Here is an 8,345-nt window from a genome sequence, read left to right as displayed (position 1 = left end):
TCCACATTTTGAGGATCCACACTGCCAGAGGAATGGACAGGGTGGGCAAATGGGTCCTTTAGCCCCTATTTATGATCGGGTTTGGCTTTTGACTAGGTGGAGAAAGCCATGCTCAGATTAGTTAAATCTTCTGTGCTGAGGAAAACCTTCGGACTCCCAGGGTTTTGCTGTTCCCTGATTCTCCCCTTCACTCTTTCCTTACACCCCATCTAGTGTTAGCAAGTAAGCAATGCAGCTGTTGCTGCGAGTTTCGTTCTTGAGCTGCTCTTTCCTACCACAAAGTAAAGAGATCTTGATTTTCAAGATCATTTAAAAAAAATACTTAAGATACTTAAGTGGATTTCTTACATACTGAGTAAATAGGAACCAAGCCCTAAAATTACTTCCAAGACTTTCAGATCTTTGCTCTGGGCAAAACAAAATCTTAAGATTTCTTAAATTTTACTGAATCATTGACATTTACTCTGAAATGGAAAAAAAAAGCAAATCTATCAACAGTGAATACACTTTATTTAAAGCAATCCTTGAGTGTTGTCCATTGATCCTGCTAGTCCCTAAGACAGAGGGTAATTCTTTTGTTTCCTCTTTGTTCTTCAGAAACAGCACAACTCTCTGTAACTAATTATAGCCTTGCGCAATCAAAGACATGTCTGACATACCATAATGGGATGCAATTGCTGGGATCATTGCTTTCCTTTTGGGTATTCCACCTTTTTATGAGTCAGCAGCCCTTGTGGTGTGGTTCACTGAAACTCCATCATAGCTCAAACATCAGTTGCAAATCAGCACTGTTTCCTTGTCTACCTTCCCCTGCCTTCTTTGCCCTTGCTAGGTGAACATTTTTTTTCCACCCATTACCACATTCTTCAAATTTTCCTTGGAAAGTATCTATTACTCCTTGAAAATCATAGCAAGATACCAAGAGAAAAGCATTCCTAAAGAACAATGCAGGATGGTCACTCCTCTGCAAATTTCTAGGGGAAGACAAAGCAGGGTGATTCTGAAAGGTCAAGCTAAAAGCAGATGTGCAAGAACAGCTGTAAGAGTCCCACTCATGCCTTCAGTCCCACTCTCTCTTGGCCCACAGAGATGAGCTGCTACCACTGCTCCCTCTTGGCAGCACTGCTCACAGCCAGGAATTACTGAGATTTCTATTTCACTCCCTATCTCAGTAGCAATGGAGCTGAGCTGTTAACACTTGGTTGGGTTTCATTTTTACTTCCTAGCAAGCCAGGCACTTGATAAATCTTGCATTCCCCATATAGTCAGCCTCCTTTATGAGAAACTGCAAGCCTGATGATCCAATGGACTTCAAAACTGACCTTTGGAATCAACAAAACCAGCTGGCCACATGACGTTAGATCCCCCACAAAATAAGACACTAATGCTGTGAAAGCAGCTCAAATAGCAACCACAAACCCCTAATCTATCCCACAGTACCTATTCCCCCACAAGCCATTGCCATTCTTGCCCCAGAATTCTGTGATGAGGAGTCCAACACGCCCATCATCAGCAGGGACATCTTCAACTACACCAAGTTGCTCAGAGCCCTGTCCAGCCTGACCTTGAATGTTTCCAAGGATGGGGCATCCATCACATCTCTGGGCAACCTGTTCCAGTGTTACACCACCCTTATCTTAAAAAAATTCTTCCGTCTACTCTGAATTTTTGCTCTTTTAGTTTAAGACCATTTGCCCCATGTCCTGTTGCTACAGGCCCTACCAAAAACTGTCCCCATCTTTTTTATAGGCCTACTTTAAGCACTGAAAGGACACAGTGAGGTCTCCCCAAAGCCTTCTTTTCTCCAGGCTGAGCAACACCAACTCTCTCATTGTCTCCATAGGAGATATGCTCCAGCCCTCTGACCATTTTGTAGCACTCCTATGGATTTGCTCCAATAGGTCCATGTCCTTCTCCCTTTGGATTTGCTCCAGCAGGTCCATGTCCCTCCCACGCTGGGAAGCACAAAGCTGGTAGGGTCTCACTGGAGCAGAGTAGGGATGGAGAATGCCCTCGCTCAGCCTGCTGGCCACTTTACTTTGGCAGCCCAGGATGTAGTTTGCTTTCTAAGCTTCAAGCACACACTATTTGCTCTTGTCCAGCTTTTCAACCTCCAGTGACCCCACGTCCTTCTCTGTTGGGCTGGTCTCAATCCCTTCATCCCCCAGCCTGTATTGATTCTGGGGCTTGCCACGACCCAGGTACAGCACCTTGCACCTGGTCTAGAACCTCATGGGATTTCCTTTAGCCTCCATCTTGAGCTTGTCCAGGTCCCTCTGCATAACATTCTGTCCTTCAGTTGTGTCAACAGCACCACTCTGCTTGGTGTCCTTGGCAAACCTGCAGAGGGTGCACTCAATTGCATTGTCTATGTTGTTAATGAAGATATTAAACAGCACTTGTCCCAGACCCTAAGGGACACCAGTTCTCACTGATCTCCATCCAGACATTGACCCATTGTCCACAACCCTCTGGATGTGATTATACAACCAATTTCTCATCCACCAAACAGTCTTTTCATCAGATTCATCTCCCTCCAATGCAGAGAGAAGGTTGTAGTGGGGAACCGTGTCAAAGCCTTTACAGAAATGCAGATAGATGGCATCTATAGTCCTTCCTTTGTCCATTGACACAGTCACTCCATCGGAGAAGGCCACTAGGTTGGTCTTGGAAAGATTGGATGAGAAATTTCTATAGGCATCTCCTTATTCCACTTTTGCCATGTCAGTGAAGTAGAGTAGGTAGAATTTGGTGGAAAGCAGGTGCCAGAAGTTTAATATAAGTAATATTGAAGTAGAGATTAGAAAACTAGAGATGGTGAGGCTGTAGACAAATGTTTAGTTACCTTGAGGGAAACAAATCACATTTTCTAAGCACAGAGATAAATCAATGTGAGATCAGGGAATCTGAGAGAATAAAAAATATCTTTCTAAATAAAGGATAGGAGTGATAGCATATGAAGTGTGAGTTTACTTAATTGCCGTGTAGAGAAAGTTATAAATGCCTTCCCAAGGTCACTCAGAGAATGCAATCCACATCATTTTCCTTTCAAGAGTCACCCTAGTTTATGCTTAATTAAACTATGCAAGCTCTGCACACTCTAGAAAATGCCCTTTTTATTACATTGTAGGCAATTTGCATTTCTGAAGGGCATTTGGGAACCATGACATCACCAGAATGAAGGGCTTCTGGTAGCATTCCTCCCATTTTTATTCATTGGTAATTGTTGACTTCTATTCCAAAGTTCATTTCTATTTCCTGCTTGGACATTAGCACTGGATTGTACAAGAATGCTCATTTTCCAACTTCAGTGGCAGTTTCAGTTCTTCTGACTCAGCAGCCCCTTGGGGCTGACTCATCCTCCAGTTGCAGGTGTGCCCTGGCAGTTAATTCTTCATTTTAGTCCCACGAAGGAAAGGCCAAGGGGTCAAGAAAGTACTCACAACCCCTAAAGCTGGCAGGGTCAATGTGGATGGAGCCTGGGCTGGCACATGGATGGAGAGAGCTGCATGTGGATTAATCTCTCCCTTCTGTTTCTTTCTTTTTGGTCTTGCCAGTATGGAAAAAAGTTTTGAGTATGGAAAAAGAGTTTTATGGAAAACAATGAGGACAGGATGGTGTAGGTTTACTTGGGATGCTTCTGAGAGCAAGCTAGAAATAGGCAGAGGGAACAGAAGTTAAATCAGCAACTCTGGTTAATGGCATCTGCCTACTATTTGTTTGCAAACTCTGAAGCCCAGGGGTCTCCTTGGATGCCCATATTCTCCTGTTCCTGCTGACAGCATTTTCTGTCTCTGCTTTGTGCCATTAGCATCTGGGGAGAAAACTGCAGGCCTTTCATTTCAGAGGAAGGGTTATTACAATTATCTGTGCTTCTGTCACCTCAGGATCTGATTATGGTGCTTGGGTTGCACCTTGCAATCGTTACAATTAAGACTTAATGAAGTGAGTAACTACAGAGTTCTGCGGTTACTCCCCACAAACTCACTGCAGCCACCTCTATAGAGGAATATCTACCACCACAATTTTTATGATTTGCAATATTTGGAGCTTGTCCTATAAGCCCCCACACAGCTGGGACTGTGAAAGCCTGGCCAGCTCTCCTCCTCTGTCACAAATACAGACTGGATGAGCTTGGAGCATATTGCTGGCTGAAGATGGGTGCAGATAGAATTTAAAAAACCCCAACAAACAACAACATTCACTGCTCTTTGAGCTGGAAAATGATAAAGAAATCCTGGCTGACAACTATGTGGAGAGGGCTGTGCTCACACCCGTGCTGAATTCCAGTCCACATGATGGAGCAGTTACAGAGGTGCAGGCAGCTGGCGTGTCTGAGCCAGCATTGCAGGGGACACCTGGCTCTCACATGGCTTGTTTCAATGTGCTTTAAGGATGCACCTGACCTAAACCAAGAGAATAAAGTGAAACACACAACAAACTGACACTTTAATACCTTTCTGGCACCCTTGGCTTAAAACAGAATGCACCTATGTGCAGGCACACTTGCCAATCCTGTGCTGCCTTGCTAGTAACAAACAGTGATTGGTCCCTTTGCTTTTCTTAGACATGGCTGAAGACAGATTTGGGGATAAAATGAAAGGTAATAGACTATTTATCTTCTTTCAATTTTCTTTCTTTGCCTCTATCTTCATAATTGCTGGGAGATCATTATGTCTGAATCATCAGACTTAAAGAACCATATGCCATTTCCCCTTAAGTGACAGCTGAGATATTTATCTTTATTGTTGTAGGGTGTCTGGTAGCAACATCTGCAGGTCAGCTGAGGATAATTTGTCTTTTGATATTTTTGATAGACTATCAATGAGGGCCAGCTGGAGCCAATCACGACCCTTTGGTGTGGTGGGCAGAGGAGAACAAAGAGTTTCTTGTGCCTTGGCACCAGTTACTTGCTGATGTGCTACCAGCTGTAGGGGTAGGGGGGTGAGAATTACCTTTTGAATTTGGGAGTTTATGAAGATGCCAAAGCCTCAAGGCTGCCAAATGGAGCTGTACATGTCTGTCATCTGGCCATAGGCACTGGGCCTTTTCAGGGAGATCCAGTTCAGTGAGCACTGAGAGGGAAGGGTCCTTTTGTGAACTGTAGAGAGAGCTGTGCTAATCAAGAAGAGCTCTCTGCAGTGAGAAATGCTGCACATTTACTGCAGTCATCAGTAGAGGCACACTAGATTCCTTGGGAAAAAACACAGGAATGTTCACATTTTCAGCTGCTATTCAATTCTTATGGGTGCTGTCTTCAGTGAGATGCTTCTCCAGTTTTTAGTTAGTGAGCTGAATATTAATTTTGTCTTCTGCCTTTGTTGTCCATGTTGGTCAGACCTGTGATTGGAAAGATCATCAGAGACAAGGCATTGTATAGATTAAATCAATTCCATGTCATTTGCAGCACCAAAGTGTTCCTAAGTATAGACCTGGCTTAGTGACCTTAGTGAATGTCAGCAGTCAGTGAAGTCACACTCAGCACTGACACTGGAGCTATTTAGGAAGTAATGAGTTGGCACAGCACACCAACTTCTGGAATAACGAGGAGCTTGCTGAAGTCTGATGCATGCCCCACATAGTGGTATAATTTAGTGAAGAGGGTGAGTCACTTCTGCTCCCAAGTGCAGCCCAAGGCATGAAGTTTGTCTTCACTAAAAACATCTCAGGCTCATCTATGGGTACCCTGCTGTATTTCACCTTCACTTGTCCACACTGACAGCTAGCTCAGGATTTACCCTTTAAGCTGAAGAACACCAACTATCTGTAGTTACCCATGAACACTGACATTGAGGCAAACACTGTAGAAATTATCTAGAGTCATAACAACAGTAAAAAAAGATCTTTCACAAGCCCTTTTATCTGAGGTAACCCATGAGTTATTGACAGTTGTTGACATCCTCATGCATGGGCTAAGGAGAATGCTTATCAGCCCTCTGTTATTTGTAACAGCTTGGGTGATAGGAAAGTTCAACCCTCCCAACCCCAAGGGGAGGCAGGGTCTGGATCCAAGTCCTGGCGCTCTCCAGAGCCCACACTTGGAAATGAGAATAGATTATTTGACACAGGCAGCATCTGAAGGTGCCCGGGCCTTTGGGGAAAAGACAGAATGTTACAGGCAGTGGATTTAAATTCTTCCAAGCAATAGAAAATTTCCAAACAACTCCTTGGGGAGCAGCTCTTCCCAATCTGGGGAGGGGACCAGCAGGTGGCAACTGTTCCTCTAGCTTATTATGTACAAAGCAAATTTCTGTCAAGAATCACCTGATTTACCTGAACAATCCAGCAAGATTTACTGGGAGGAAGGTTGTTCCAATTGGTGCAAACCCCAAGGGATGGGATTTGGACCTTCTCTTCCTTTACTTGGTAAAGCCTGGCAATTGCTGCCACCGAGAAACCAAGGCACAGTCACAAACTGTTTTGTGTGGGAAGGCAGATGCCCAGATGACCACAGGGCCTTTCCACACTCCCTGCTTTTTGCAGCATGATCTTGAGTAGGTAATGAAATGCGCCACCCCAGTGTGACAGGCAACCACTCCTGCATAATTCTGTATTTCTGTTCGTGCTCTCAAATCAAAATACAGCTTCAGTCTGAGGTAGCTTCTGAACAAGACAGACTACTTCTTTCAGCGAGTTTGTTCTCTAGCGTCAACAAATCAAATCTGAATTTGCTCAGTTTAAATATATTTTCCAAAAAATTCACTGTTGGATACATCCTATTACACAAGTGTCTGAAAATCAAAGGAAAAACTATTAGGAAAGGATTCTATCTTCTGGTTTTTTACTGTTCCTTCTCTCCCTGAAATCTTTCACATGCAGATGTTGATGGTTTGTCAAGCACACAAAAAACAGCTCAGTTTCTGCAGATGCAAGAAAATAGAATATCTGAAGAAATAGCAAAGAGTAGAAGCAAATGAAAGATCTTTTTCAATAATGTGCAAGGTTACAGAAAACAAAGATATTCATGAACTCTCTAAAACTGAATGCAAAGCAGTGAGATTGTATTTACTCTAACAAGAGAGCTTTCTTTTGTCTCTTTGTATTTAACCCCAAATTATTAACATTGTCTCCCATGGTAGCAAATTCAATCATTTGGAAACATATTTGCCTTTTGCAAGTAATATCCATTACAATAAAACATATTACATTTGTTGTCAAGACCTATATGGGTGTTATAGATGGAAACTGAAGGTAAAAAAGAACTGGTTTATTATACCATGAGTTCAGCACACCAAACTACTTAACCTCTTGTCTCTAGTCTTTCACTCTTCAGTTTGAAATGTGGTCAAGATTACATATTCCTTTTGCATGGACTAGAGACTGCCCAGCAGTGACCTCTGTGCCCAGGTAAAGTCTGGACTAAAAAATAGCTCCATGTTGCTAGGGATTTATGCCTCATCCTGCTTGGCTGCCTACTGAGAAACACCAGGCAGGTATTGATTACTAACAGGTTGTTAAATATCTTTCAAGAAACAACATGAAAGAGCAACTTCAGCTGGTGCACACTGTGGCAGGTTTTCTTCCAGGCCAATGGTGAGGTAGGTGAGACAAACACCAAGAGCAACATGCTTGATCTGTGTGATTGCAGCACTGCTGGAGACAAAGAGGAATGGGAGACCAGGGAAATTTGCCCACTGGACAGGGGTTCATGGCTGAGGCAAAGTATTGAACCAACACAGCACTTCTGGACTGTTAGATCCTCAGGTCTCCATGCTACACATGGTTTTTTGGGCTGGGCATCGTTGTGCTGCACACTGATGCAGGTGTGCCACGGTGCTTCAGTGACTGTAAATTTGGTGTCTTTGGCAGAAAATTCAGAAGTAAAGAAGTGGTCCTCCTTTTTGCTTTCTGGCTCTTTGAAATGAAAATATTATTTCAAAGATCTTTCCTTCCCTATTTCTCAATTCCACTGTTGACACCTGAGATTTATGACAAGCAAGATAGGGTCATGAGCAGCTCAGGTAGTGCAGGGAGCCCTGTTCTGGAGACAGAGGTGGTTTCTGACCAGGCAGACCACACATTGTGCTAAGCCATCTCTGCTCCTCTCTTGATGCAGCCCAGGGCTAGAGATCGGGTGCAGTAACCATGCAGACGTGCACCACTGCTGAGATGGTGCTGGCTGCAGAGTGCAGCAGAGCTGGACTTCAGGGAGGTCTCAGATGTTTAACTTCCAAATAAACTTCATAATTATGGTAGGTCAAGAAATGACTTGGGGCTCTTCAGGTGGGAAACAGACCTGCAGATACCAAAGGACCACTGCTGCAAATTGACTATTGCTCCTCCTGTGAGGAGGGAAGAGTGGGTGGGAAGGAAGAGTGGCCAAAGAGGTATTGTCTACATGGAGG

Source organism: Zonotrichia leucophrys, chromosome 4 (genome assembly GCF_028769735.1).
Source record: "Zonotrichia leucophrys gambelii isolate GWCS_2022_RI chromosome 4, RI_Zleu_2.0, whole genome shotgun sequence".
Lineage (NCBI taxonomy): Eukaryota > Metazoa > Chordata > Aves > Passeriformes > Passerellidae > Zonotrichia > Zonotrichia leucophrys.
Note: the sequence above shows the minus strand (reverse complement) of the source record.